This window comes from Atractosteus spatula, chromosome 10 (genome assembly GCF_055471065.1).
Source record: "Atractosteus spatula isolate fAtrSpa1 chromosome 10, fAtrSpa1.hap1, whole genome shotgun sequence".
NCBI lineage: Eukaryota > Metazoa > Chordata > Actinopteri > Semionotiformes > Lepisosteidae > Atractosteus > Atractosteus spatula.
This window is the reverse complement of record NC_142715.1, coordinates 25,799,413-25,813,749: the sequence shown is the minus strand read 5'-3', so window position 1 is coordinate 25,813,749 and position 14,337 is coordinate 25,799,413. Positions and strand designations below refer to the sequence as shown.

Sequence of the window (14,337 nt, the reverse complement as noted above, 5' to 3'; positions counted from 1 at the left end):
GATTGGCGCTACCAACTTTGTTCTAATAACTCGATATAATTTAACAAATACACTCAAATCTGACCGGAAAATACTTTTGTCATAATAAATCATTGACAAGTTTTCTGCAAATCACAATCGTGTTTTATACACTTTTTACCTGAAGAGGGAAATGATTTATAGTTACTCAACTCTTTCTTTCCTCATCAGTGGCTTTGATTAGTGTGAATGAGGAAAGGCAATGGGAGCTCCCTCTCACTGTGTTTCACAGACATAAGTAGTAAATTATCGATTAAAACTGTAGACTCTACGGGTAGATAACAGATAAAAAGATTGAACAAAATAACATTCCAGTGAAAACTATACGAAATGACAGCCTCCATTTTACTTTTACATGTATCTATTTTAACAGCTGTGTAACTTTTAATAAACACAGTATCACGTATTCCATTCAGTTTTTTTCCAACAAGCAATGTTTGTTACTTCCAATCAGATTGCAATCAATTTTTTTTTTGCTTATCGTACTTTTGAGCACACGTTATCTGCTATTGTGTGCTGTATTATTCTTTCTTGCCTCACCAGGGTTATAAGGTGGAAGGCAGAAGGTTATTCTTTACATTTATTCTCCAGTTCTTTCTTCTATCACCCATCCAGGCTTATACTTCTGTCCTCTCCACACCTCACATTCTTCTCCGTCATCACCACCTCTCGCAGCCCATCACTACCTGTTTTTTTTACCCTTTTTGCTTGTCGCACAACCCTTCTTTTAACTTTTTTTAAAAGTTTGTCTTCTTTTCTTGACTTAGCATTGCTAAACAACATTCGTATTAATTCCCTTCCCATATTCTCATAACTTAATAACAATACTATTGCCATTCATTTAGCAGCAGCTGCAACTCACAACTGCCAACCCACTGAAGCTCAGCAGGTGTTAGCCTGGTCAGTACCTGGATGGGAGACCTCCTGGGAAAAACTAAGGATGCTGCTGGAAGAGGTGTTTGTGGGGCCTGCAGGGGGTGCTCACCCTGAGGTCCATGTGGGTCCTAATGCCCCAGTATAGTGACGGGGACACTATACTGTAAACAGGCGCCGTCCTTCAGAGGAGATGTAAAACCGAGGTCCTGAATCTCTGTGGTCATTCAAAATCCCAGGGCGTTTCTCGAAAAAGAGTAGGGGTGTAACCCTGGCGTCCTGGCCAAATTTCCCATTAGCCCTTACCAATCATGGCCTCCTAATAATCCCCATCTCTGCACTGGCTTCATTACTCTGCTCTCCTCCACACTGAGGGCTGATGTGTGGTGAGCGTTCTGGTGCACTATGGCTGCCGTTGCATCATCCAGGTGGGGCTGCACATTGGTAGCGGTGGAGGAGAGTCCCCATTACCTGTAAAGCGCTTTGAGTGGAGTGTCCAGAAAAGCACTATCAAAGTGTAAGCAATTATTATTATTATGATGTTTTATTTCAATCTTAATACACAACTTTTGTTTCCATGTTCCCTTTACCTTTAGCCCTTATAATACTCCTCCTTAAGTGGTCTAGAACCGACCCTGTTTTATCTGGACTAGATACCATATCCAGATCTATCAGTGCTCCCAGTGGAGCTGCCAGCACACTTACAAGTACCCTTGTGAGGCAGTCAGTGAATATGAGTCTGGTGTTAGCATACAGGGCCAACTCCTCGCTTAACACTCAGCTCAGTAGTCACTGGTGATTAAACTGCTAGCACAACTGGTCTATACTCATATTATTAATAATATTATTAACCTTAGCTTCCTTAGGGGTGCCTGTCTGGACTCAGAGGGAATCTTGCTGGCACAAAACCATCGCTCAGCTCACCTTGTTCTGTTTAGGGACTTTCCCTCGCCCCAGGGGGAAAGCGCCCTGGTTTAGAGACCTGCCCCGAGCTCAGTGGAACCACCTCTTGTCTTGGTTTCGAAACCAAGCTCAGAGGAATCGTGTCTTGTCTCGGTTTAGGGATTTTGCCCTGAATCTCACAGAGACGTGTCCTTACTCTTTTCCCTATAAATGATTCTTTATATTCTCTGTATGTTTCCTGTCCTTCCTTTTCGGCAACCTAATTGGGTGGTAACATCAAAAATATACTCACCCTGTGTGCCGTCTGGGAATTACCGGAGACCTGGAGAATCCTGTCGACTATGCCAACTGTTGTGGGAAATTCTTCATCAGAGGAGCAGGACACAGTCTTGTGCAGATTCAGTTTTATTGAGCTCAAACTGCCCCACAGAACAGACAAACTGCAATGGTTTCCCAGATCTTATATAAACAGTCAGAAGAAAGTTTGTTCCACAATCTGAGTGCTTGTCCTGCTCTTTGACATGTAATTACTCCTTGTCCTACTCTGCCTTGCTCTAGGTTCTGTCCTTTGATATGCAGCAGACATTAGTCTGGTTTATCCTGTTTGTGGGTGTTGTTCCCTTCTTTTATTATGTAGCATTAAGCCACTGGGGCTGCTAAAGCAAGTCAGCTTTATGGCATCTTAGTTTAACTTTTGTTTGATGCTAAATTAACAGACCCCATCAATACCTCTCACAATGTGCTTAAGTGGTGATACTGTGATGCTGGATAAGTGAGATATATACAGTGGTGTGAAAAGGTGTTTGCCCCCTTCCTGATTTCTTATTTTTTTGCATGTTTGTCACACTGAAATGTTTCAGATCATCAAACAAATTGAAATATTAGACAATGATAATACAAGTAAACACAAAATGTAGTTTTTAAATGAAGGTTTTTATTATTAAGGGGAAAAAAAAATCCAAACCTACATGGCCCTGTGTGAAAAAGTGATTGCCCCCTAAACCTAATAACTGGTTGGGCCACCCTTAGCAGCAACAACTGCAATCAAGTGTTTGTGATAACTGGCAATGAGTCTTTTACAGCGCTGTGGAGGAATTTTGGCCCACTCATCTTTGCAGAATTGTTGTAATTCAGCCACATTGGAGGGTTTTCGAGCCTTAACCACTTTTTTAAGGTCATGCCACAACATCTCAATCAGATTCAGGTCAGGACTTTGACTAGGCCACTCCAAAGTCTTCATTTTTTTTTCTTAAGCCATTCAGAGGTGGACTTGCTGGTGTGTTTTGGATCATTGTCCTGCTGCAGAACCCAAGTGCGCTTCAGCTTGAAGTCACGAACAGATGGCCGGACATTCTCCTTCAGGATTTTTTGGTAGACAGCAGAATTCATGGTTCCATTTACCACAGCAAGTCTTCCAGGTCCTGAAGCAGCAAAACAGCCCCAGACCATCACACTACCACCACCATATTTTACTGATGGTATGATGTTCCTTTTCTGAAATGCTGTGTTACTTTTACGCCAGATGTTTAGGGACACACACCTTCCAAAAAGTTCAACTTTTGTCTCGTCAGTCCACAGAGTATTTTCCCAAAAGTCTTGGGGATCATCAAGATGTTTTCTGGCAAAACTGAGACGAGCCTTTATATTCTTTTTGCTCAGCAGTGGTTTTCATCTTGGAACTCTGCCATGCAGGCCGTTTTTGCCCAGTCTCTTTCTTATGGTGGAGTCATGAACACTGACCTTAACTGAGGCAAGTGAAGCCTGCAGTTCTTTGGATATTGTTGTGGGTTTTTTTGTGACCTCTTGGATGAGTCGTCGCTGTGCTCTTGGGGTAATTTTAGTCGGCCGGCCACTCCTGGGAAGGTTCACCACTGTTCCATGTTTTCACCATTTGTGGATAATGGCTCTCACTGTGGTTTGCTGGAGTCCCAAAGCTTTAGAAATGGCTTTATAACCTTTTCCAGACTGATAAATCTCAATTACTCTGTTTCTCATTTGTTCCTGAATTTCAGAATTATAAATACTTAATTTCATTTTAACATTATAGAGTATTGCTTCTATAGGAGTGGAAAAAAACCCATTTAAATATTATTTAATTTTACTTTGCAAAACAGCAGAATGAGAAATAAACAATGGGGCATGAATACTTTCTGAAGGCACTGTATATATTTCTTGTCCTGTCTTGTTTAAAAAAAATAGCTGCACTGAAATTAAAATTAAAATATGGAATTATTACTAATGGTGCCAAAATAGATTATCATATTAAAAGAGATTCATACAATATCTTATTCTTTATTATTTACCCTTTATTGCATAAATATTTATTGTATTTGATATATATCCTCTCTGGGGATAAATACACTTTAGATTGTGCAACAAAGACTTTGAGCTCTTTTTGTAGACTTTAATCAGATGTGACTTTTATTTCCTTAAGAGTGACAGTTAAGGACCCTAATCTGTTTTATACACATTCTTTGCTTAACATGGTAAGCTAAAAGCTGTTACACAATTACAAGTCTATCCAATGAGAACAGTATTAATTGTAAGCCAGCAGCCATATCAACCTGCAACTCACAACTGGCAACCCAATGAAGCTCAGCAGGTGTGAGCCTGGTCAGTACCTGAATGGAAGACCTCCTGGGAAAAACTAAGGTTGCTGCTGGAAGAGGTGTTAGTGGGGCCAGCAGGGGGTGCTCACCCTGCAGTCTATGTGGGTCCTAATGCCCCAGTATAGTGACGGGGACACTATACTGTAAACAGGTGCCATCCTTCGGATGAGACGTAAAACTGAGGTCCTGACTCTCTGTGGTCATTAAAAATCCCAGGGTGTTTCTCGAAAAGAGTAGGGGTGTAACCCCGGCGTCCTGGCCAAATTTCCCATTGGCCCTTACCAATCATGGCCTCCTAATAATCCCCCTCTATGAATTGGCTACATTACTCTGCTCTCCTCCCCACTGATATCTGATGTGTGGGGAGCGTTCTGGTACACTATGGCTGTCGTTGCATCATCCAGGTGGATGCTGGATAGTGGTGGTGGAGGGGAGTCCCCATTACCTGTAAAGCGCTTTGAGTGGATTGTCCAGAAAAGCGCTATATAAGTGTAAGCAATTATTATTATTATTATTATTATTAAATTAAACAGGACTATACTTAACATTCCAAGACTATAAGGAATTCAATGCAATTAAGAAATTAATTCAATGTAGACCTAATTCATTTTAAAATTGAATAAAACTAAAAACTTTATACGTTATACACATAAATTAAACTCCATGACAAAACTATTTCAGTTTTAGTTAACTGTAAATAAGAGTATAGTCATAATTTAATTGACCAGACGAACTCAAAAGTGTCTGACTACAAAGTGACTAATAGACATCACTAATAGACATTTTGGGAACAAGTAAAGGTTTGTTTCATGCTGAAAAGAGAAGAAAATAAATGTTTCGGCTGTGGAGCCTTCTTCGGATGTCACATGCTGACGCATCTACCTACTTGCACTAAAAGACATTTTAGTTGACTTGACTGGTGACTGACCTGGTGACTAGATTGGGGTTTTTAAGTCACCTGACTGGAAAAATCTCTTCCCACACTAACTGCAGCTGAATGGTCTCTCTCCTGTGTTAATGCACTGGTGCCTTTTTAAGACAAGCGATTGACTAAAACTCTTCCTACACTGACTGCAGCTGAACGGTCTCCCTCCTGTGTGAATGTGCTGGTGGGTTATTAAGTTACTTGACCGACTAAAACTCTTCCCACACTGACTACAGCTGTATGGTCTCTCTCCTGTGTGGATGCGCTGGTGCATTTTTAGGTGATGTGATTTAATAAAACTCTTCCCACACTGACTGCAGCTGAATGGTCTCTCTCCTGTGTGAATAAGCAGGTGTGATTTTAAGTGTCTTATCCGGATAAAACTCTTCCTACACTGACTGCAGCTGAACGGTCTCTCTCCTGTGTGGATGCGCTGGTGCATTTTTAAGTCATGTGATTTAATAAAACTCTTCCCACACTGACTGCAGCTGAACGGTCTCTCTCCAGTGTGAATGCGCTGGTGGATTTTTAAGTCATATGACTGAATAAAACTCTTCCCACACTGTCTGCAGCTGAATGGTCTCTCTCCTGTGTGGATACGCTGGTGCATTTTTAAGTTATGTGATTTAACAAAACTCTTCCCACACTGACTGCAGCTGAACGGTCTCTCTCCTGTGTGAATGCGCTGGTGGATTTTTAAGTCATATGACTGAATAAAACTCTTCCCACACTGACTGCAGCTGAAAGGTCTCTCTCCTGTGTGAATGCGCTGGTGGATTTTTAAGTCATATGACTTACTAAAACTCTTCTCACACTGACTGCAGCTGAAAGGTCTCTCTCCTGTGTGAAGGCGCTGGTGGATTTTTAAGTCATATGACTTAATAAAACTCTTCCCACACTGACTGCAGCTGAAAGGTCTCTCTCCTGTGTGAAGGCACTGGTAGGGTTTTGAAATTCTAGACTCACAGAAACGCTGCTCCTCCCTGTGCCATAATTGCAGTTTGTCCACTCCATCTGAGCAAGGCCTTGAGTGACTCTTCCTCATTCTCTGATCATGCTGGGGTCTCTTATTCTGCAAATGCTCCATGGAATGGTCTTGCTCTGTGTGCTGAAACTGAGATTTGTTTTCTCCACCGTGTCCTTCAGTGTGCTGTTCAGCAGTGTGAAACATCTGGGGCTCCTTCTCCAGCTCTTTGAGACTAAAACTGTCAAGTTCATTCAGTTCTTCCTCTCTTTGCCCAAGAACATACTCTCCAGCTCATTAAAACTTTCAACAATGTTCTCAGTAATCAGATTATTAAACCTGGGTGTAAAGTGATCAGATACCAAGGGATCATATGATTGTTTTAGACTCTGCAATGACAGTCTCTCCACTTGAACAGAACAAGGCCTAATTATCATCATGCGCTGTAAGAGCTGCTGTTGCTCCTCCCTGTACTGACTCTTCTCTGTGTGCTGTGAATCAGTACTGTTCTCTTCACCAGGGACATCAGTCTGCTGCTCTGCAGCGTCAATCAACTTGGGCTCCATGTCCTGCTCTGTAAGATTTAAAACATCCAGTTCTTCACTGTGCTCTTGTACAGAGACACAGCCCAGTTCATTACAACCTTGTGTAATATTGTTTGTGTCCAGATTATTTCTCTTTTCTGTAAAATCATCACATACTAAGAGCCCAGGTGTCTCACTCTCAGGTTCTGTGTTCATCATGGGCACAGAGTACAGATCCTCGACAATCCGTCTGCTCACTGTGTGCTGCTCCCTGAGTGTCTCTTTCCCTTCTGCGGCAGTGAGCTCTGTCTCCTGCATTAGACTGGACCCCCACTCCTCCTCACTGTGTTGCTGTTCAAGAGGAGCCCTTTCCCCAGCATCAGAGAGAGCACTGGCTTCTGAGCCTGTAAACACAGGACAAAAAGACAAGACCTTTATAATAATAATAATAATAACAATAATAATAATAATAAACTTTATTTTATATAGCACCTTTAAAGGTAGTTTCTCAAAGCTCTTTACAGAAGGCCAACAACAAAAAATATATATATTAATATAAGCACGATGAGAAAACACAGTTAGACGAGACAGTAGATGGTGGTACTAAGTCCAGTAGGAGCAGAGGGGTAAAGAACAGTTAAATAAAGGCTCTTCTGAAGAAGAAGGTTTTGAGTCTGGATTTGAAGGAGTTTAGAGAAGGTGACTCTCTGATATCCTTGGGGAGAGAGTTCCAGAGCTTGTGCAAAACAGGAGAAGGCCATGTCACCCAAAGAGTGTAGACAGACTGGGGGACAAATATTTGAACACAATTAGAAGAGCGAAGGTTGTGAGGTGGGGAGTAGAGCGATAACTCAGACAGGTACTGAGGTGTCAAGCCATGGAGAGCCTTATAAGTGAGCAGGAGGATTGTTAAGTCGACATGAAACTTGACAGGAAGCCAGTGCAAGGACTCCAGGATAGGAGTAATCTGAACACTTGCACTAGACCTGGTCAGGATTCCGGCTGCCGAATTTTGGACATACTGGTGTTCGTTCAATGTGGATTTAGAAACCCCAGAGAGTAGAGCATTACAGTAGTCGATTCAAGATTAGACAACACTTTTCAGCCACAGTTAGTGATAACATAGAGCGTAGTCAGGCAATATTTCTGAAGTGAATGAAAGATGTTTTGACAACATGCCGCACATGTGGGTTGAACGTCGTATATCATCTCCAAGTTTTTCCAATATAGACTGAAGCTCAAGTATAAGACAATCTACAGATAGAGTTACAGCATTGGTTTTACAAAGTTGATGGGTGGTGCCAATAAGCATGACTTCAGTCTTGTCACAGTTAAGATGAAGGACATTTTGAGTCATCCAATATTTTATATTGGAGATGCAACTAAATAGAATAGAGACAGCCCCATCAGCGTCAGGTTTGGTATGGATGTATATTTGAGTATCATCAGCATAGTAGTGTAGTGTCAAACAAATGACAAAGTTCAGGTGTCTGTGAAGCAGAAGTCCTTTTATTCATATGTCCGGCTTGCGACCACCAGACTTAAAAATTAAGTAGCTGAAGATGGTCCTTTATACCTTAAAACACAAAAAGTTACTATGACATATTCTAAACAAATGATGAAAAACCAACACCTGCCAATTAATTATATCTAAGTTGCAGACTAGACAACAGTTAGTTCTTTACATATTCTGGGCGTACAGCCTGCTTACCAAATGCATGCCCTAATCTTACTGACCAAGGACAGGCAGCATCTTTATATACATTTGAGCACAAAGCCTACGTCAAGCCACTAGACTGCATAGTTTGCAAAAAACATACAAAAACATGAAAATGATATTATTATCCCACTTCCTGGGCATCTCTCTTATCTCTTCATTCTTCAGTAGTGATAGCTGAGGCCATGTGATCTAAAAAGCTTTACACTACACACACGCGTACTAGTACACTGACGATCAATTTGGGTTGTTTAAACATAGCGGAATAAGTGGGTATAAGGGGATGTTCTGATTTAGCTTTGGGAGAAACCTAACTACCATGTAAAAAGTAAGTCTACTGTAATAATATCACAATCACATTACATTTACATTAACACTGTACTGAGAGAGAGAGGGGTAAATACAGACACTGATTGGACATAACAGCACATTAACACTGCACTGAGAGAGAGGTTAATAGATACATACTGACTGGACACTGCAGCATATTAGCACTGCACTGAAAGGGGTTAATACAGACATGCTGACTGGACACTACAGTACATTAACACTGCACTGAGAGAGAGGGGTGAATACAGACAGACTGCCTGGACACTACAGTACATTAACACTACACTGAGACAGAGGCATTTATACAGACACGGACAAACTTGAAATGACAGTACATTAACAATGCTCAGAGAGAGGGGGGTAAATACAGACAGACTGACTGGACACTACTGGACATTAACACTGCACTGAGAGAGAGAGGGGTTCATACAGGCACACTGAGTGGACACTACAGTACATTAACACTGCACTCAGAAAGGGGTTAATACAGACTGACTGGACACTACAGGACATTAACACTGCAATCAGAGAAAGGGGTTAATACAGACACGCTAACTGACTGGACACTACAGTACATCAACACTGCACTAAGAGAGAGGGGCGAATAAAGACAGACTGACTGGACACTACAGTGCATTAACACTGCACTGAGAGAGACAGGTGGGTTAACAGACAAACTGACTGAACACTACAGTACATTAACACTACACTAAGACAGAGGGGTAAATACAGACACTGATTGGGCATAACAGTACATTAAAACTGCACTAAGAGAGAGGTGTTAATAGCGACATGCTGACTGAACACTACAGGACATAAAGACTGCAATGAGAGAGAGGGGTGACAGACTGCCTGTACACTCCAGTACATTAACTGCACTGAGAGAGAGAGGGGTTGATTCACACACACTGACTGCACACTACAGTACATTAACACTACACTGAGACAGAGAGGGGTTAATACAGACACACTGACTGCACAGTACAGTACATAAACAATGCACTTAGAGAGAGAGGGGTTAATACAGACACACTGACTGACTGGACACTACAATGCATTAACATTGTACTGAGAGAGAGGGGTTAATACAGACACACTGACTGGACACTCCAGTAAATGAACACTGCACAGAGAGAGGGGTTAATACAGACACACTGGATTAATATTCCAGAGGAGTTAATACAGACACAGACCCTGGACAGTAATACTTAAACCAATTAAAATATTTTTTATATACACAATCATTAGTATACATATAAAATCTAGACCAATACAACGTAAATACAATACTTATAAATGTTGTTTCCTAATGACGTTTGATTACAAATTGATTCAGTGGAACAATGTTTGAATGTGAACGAGGTTTTTTCAGCACCGTAACCGGACAAAACAGTTCAGTTTCCAGTAAAGAATCCCGTTGGTACATCACACAAGTCTTTTCCACTTCACTCTGCATCGCTCCACTATATTCTCACCAGGGAGGAAAGTTTTTTTTTTTATTTGATGACAGTTTGATTGTTAGAACGCGTACTGATAATGAGAATGTTTACTGCTGTAAGATGTTTTCTTTAAAATAAAGTTTGTTATTTAAAAAAATCTCACCAGTGAGAAAGTTATAGACACTGGTTTTAAACACACACACACTGACTTCATACAAGTCACCACACTGACCTGACAACTGTTTCATGTCAACAATATCTATACGTTTTCTTTCCTAAGACGTTGTATTATTCGCTGATTCAGTGAAACAATTGTTTAACCTGAACGAGGTGTTTATAACCGTAACCGGACAAAACAGTTCAGTTTCCAGTAAAGAATCTCGTTGCTACATCACACAAGTCTTTCCCACTTAACTCTGCATCTCTCCACTATATTCGCACCAGTGAGGAAGTTAAAGACACTGTTTTTGAACTAACACACACCTTGACTATATACAAGTCACCACACTGACCTGGCAGCTCCAGTTTCGTGTCCATTTCTTTTTTTATTCCTGCAGTGACTTCACAGGGAAGCGTGTGTCCAACACGATCTGTCTGTCCCTGATCTCCTCCTGCTCCCGACTCCTTCTCCCACAGCTGCAATCTCCACTTCAGGCTCTCGTTTTCCTTCTTCAGCTCCGCCATTTCACTCTCGACACTGTCCTCCACACACTGTGTGATTTTAAACACGGCCCGTCTCACCAGGATCTGGGAGACGCTGCGGAGTTTGTCTTGAAACTCCTTTTCAGAGTCAGACATCCTGTTTCGAAAAACTTCAGACACTTCATACACGATCGATTTGAGCAAAACTTGCATGAAAGAGTCAAGCTGGGTTTGCAGATTTAACAAGCACTCCGCCATCCTTCTTCAGAGCCGATCAGAAACAAAGGCTGATTTCCGAAGTTTAAACAGAACAACTATTTTATTCTTCACAGATCCTGTTGTCGGGGCTGTGATCTGTTCAAGCATAAACGCAGTTGACGAGACGTTGAGTATTCATAACCTGAAGTTATTTAAAAAACAACAACAACAACTTTATTCTTTATCTGAAGAAAATGACTGAATCACCAACACGTGGGTGAAATACATGCAGGGTCGCGCAGTATGATGACGTCTTTCGTTAGCGCGGCCGCGGCTTCAAAACAATTGAGAAGCGGAGCTGAGAAAGAGGAGTTTCTGCAGCCGGATATAATCTTCACTGCACCTCCTAACGCCACCTAGTCAAGAGGAGTGAATCATCTGTGACATTCGCCGTTCATAACGGAACAGATTCATTTTTTTGCCCTTCCACAACCCTCCTCCCCAACGAAAACGTCTCAAATGGATTTTTGTTCTACATCTCCATATGCAGGTTTTTGGATAAAAAAAAATGCTGTCATTTTCTTGCCAGCTGGCAGAATTTCTTCTGCACCGATAAACAAGATTTCTATTTCATATTTCACAAGTGTTTGAATTTCTCGAAAAACAAGTGGTTCCAAGAAAGGAAATAAATACTTGCATTTAACAAAATCAAGCCCAATGTGATTGTCCTTAATGATACTGTAACGCCCTCGCCTGGTGGTGAGGAGGAAGCGCCCCTAGGCGCTCGTAGTACCGCTGGGCATGCTGGGAGTGGTAGCCGGGGAGAGTCTGAGGGTCAGCACGATGACCAGCGGCTGACCCTACCTGTGTAAATAATGTCCTAGTAGTTCGAGTGCCCTGTGTAGTCTTGTAAAAGTATAGTGTGTTGTTAGGTAATTACCACCCTAAAGATGTGTACGTGTTCTGTCAGTCTCCTCATGTGCGTGTATATCGTGTGGTTGTAAACGAATAAAGCTAACGCTTGTTTGTTAATCGCGTCTCCACTCGTTCTTGCTCTGAAAAGAACCTGCAAACGCTACATTGGTGTTAGAAGCGGGCAGAATAGACAACTCGTGACAGACAATACCCGATTCTATTAAGCGCCGGCTGACGCTGGAAGAAACAGAACCCATCGGCAACGCACATAGGGAGCCTGAGCAACTCCTGGGTGCGACAGGTGGCCACAGCCCGTACCAGGGCTATTCAATAGTGGTTCCGCCAGTAGAATTGGGGCGACTGGCTGCTACTCCTGGTCAGCGGGCACCCCAGATAGAGGATACTCTCCCTGCTGGAGCCGATCAGCGATTCCCACACCCATCGGCGCGGGTGCGACCAGGTCGCTACAATGGGGAAGCGCCGTGGGAAATCTACGAGGCGCAGTTCCAGCTCACGGCCCGGACGAATGGCTGGAGCTGGGCGGAGATGGTCGGCCACCTGGCGGCGGCGCGGGAAGGAGCGGCCTGCCAGGCGCTCCTGGGCGTCCCGGAGGAGGACAGAGGCGAATACACGGCGCTGGTGGCGGCTCTCCAGCTGCGCTTCGGTGTGGAGGAACCTCGCACTCCTCGATCGGCGTCGGGAAACGGGAACGGGGCGACTCAGCGTGGGGAAGGCCGCCCCTCGAACACCTCAACCCCCGCCCCGGAGAGCACTGTTAAGACCGGCGCCCCTCACGCCACCGTGGGGCGAGTCGGCTGTAGCCGGGGCCTGTACCTCCACTGCAAAATTGAGGACCAACCCTGCCTGGCCCTACTCGACACCGGTTCATCGGTAATCTACTCCGGCCGGGCGTCCTCCCCGACACCGAGGGCACCAACCCCCCAGGATGGGAGGCCTCCAGCCTGCGGCTAAGGACCGTGACGGGACAGCTCGCTGCAGTCCGGGGGAAACAGGTGCTTGCCTTCCGTCTAGGTGCAGCGACGGTGCGCCACCCCTGCTACCTCGCACCCATCCAGGAGGACTGCATTCTGGGGCTGGACCTACTGCAGCGAGTGGGGGCCAGTTTGGACTTGAGCCGGCAGGAGTTGGTGTGGCAGGGGGAGCGACTTCACCTGGTGGAGGCCGAGGGATGCGGGCTTGCCGGAGCCTGGGGAAAAAGAGGCAGTGGCAGTGGCGGCGGCGGCGGCAGTCACCAGGGCAGACCAGGCCTGCGAGCCGGGGAGCGAGCATGCCGGTTCCTGCCCCCGAGTCAGCCGGGGGGCCAGACAAGGCGGCGGTGGCGGGGGCCGAGCGTTGCATGGAAGCGAGGCGCGCCATTGAGGATCTCTACCAGCGGAGCTGCGAGGGCCTCGATCAGGACCAGCAGCAGCGGCTCCAGGAGCTACTCGCCCAGAACGAGGATCTCTTTGCGGCGAGAGATGAGGACTGCACCCGCACTGCCCTGGTCCAACACGAGATCAACACCGGCGACGCTCGGCCCATCCGCATCCCACCGGGACGCATGATTCACGCCAAGCGGACCGCCGCCGAGGAAAAGATCCGGGAGATGGCCGCAGCGGGGGTGATTGAGCCCTCCGCGAGCCCGTGGTCGGCGCCAGCTGTACTGGTAAAAAAAAAAGACGGCTCGTGGAGGTTCTGCGTCAACTACCGCAAGCTGAACGAGGTCACCCGGAAAGATTCCTACCCCCTGCCGAGGATAGATGACGCCCTAGACTACATCACCGGGTCGACCTGGTTCAGCTCCCTGGACCTCCGCTGCGGCTATTGGCAGGTACTGCTTGCTCCCGATGCTCGCCCGAAGAAGGCCTTTTCTATCGGCCAGGGCCTCTGGCACTTTACTGTCATGCCTTTTGGCCTGTGCAATGCCCCGGCGACGTTCGAGAGGCTGATGGAGAGGGTGCTGGCATCGGTCCCGCGGAACCAGTGTGTGCTGTATCTGGACGATCTGCTGGTTCATGCCCGGGGTTTCGACCAGGCCTTGACGAACCTCCAGGCGGTGCTGGCCTGCATCCGCCGTGCTGGCCTGAGGGTCAACCCCCTCAAGTGCGAGCTCCTGTGGCGGGAGGTGACCTTCCTGGGACATGTTGTTGGACCGCGAGGGGTGGCTACGGACCCAGGTAAGGTCGCCGCAGTGAGGGACTGGCCGACTCCACGCACCGTCGCGGAGCTCCGCAGCTTTCTGGAGTTGGCCTCGTACTACCGGAGGTTCGTCCGGGACTT

General features: G+C 45.1%; 1 pseudogene; it reads right to left on the bottom strand.

Moving 5' to 3' along the window:
• Positions 1 to 5,386: 5,386 nt before the first annotated feature.
• Positions 5,387 to 14,337, bottom strand: part of LOC148826663 (uncharacterized) — an 85,451-nt pseudogene continuing 76,500 nt past the window's right edge.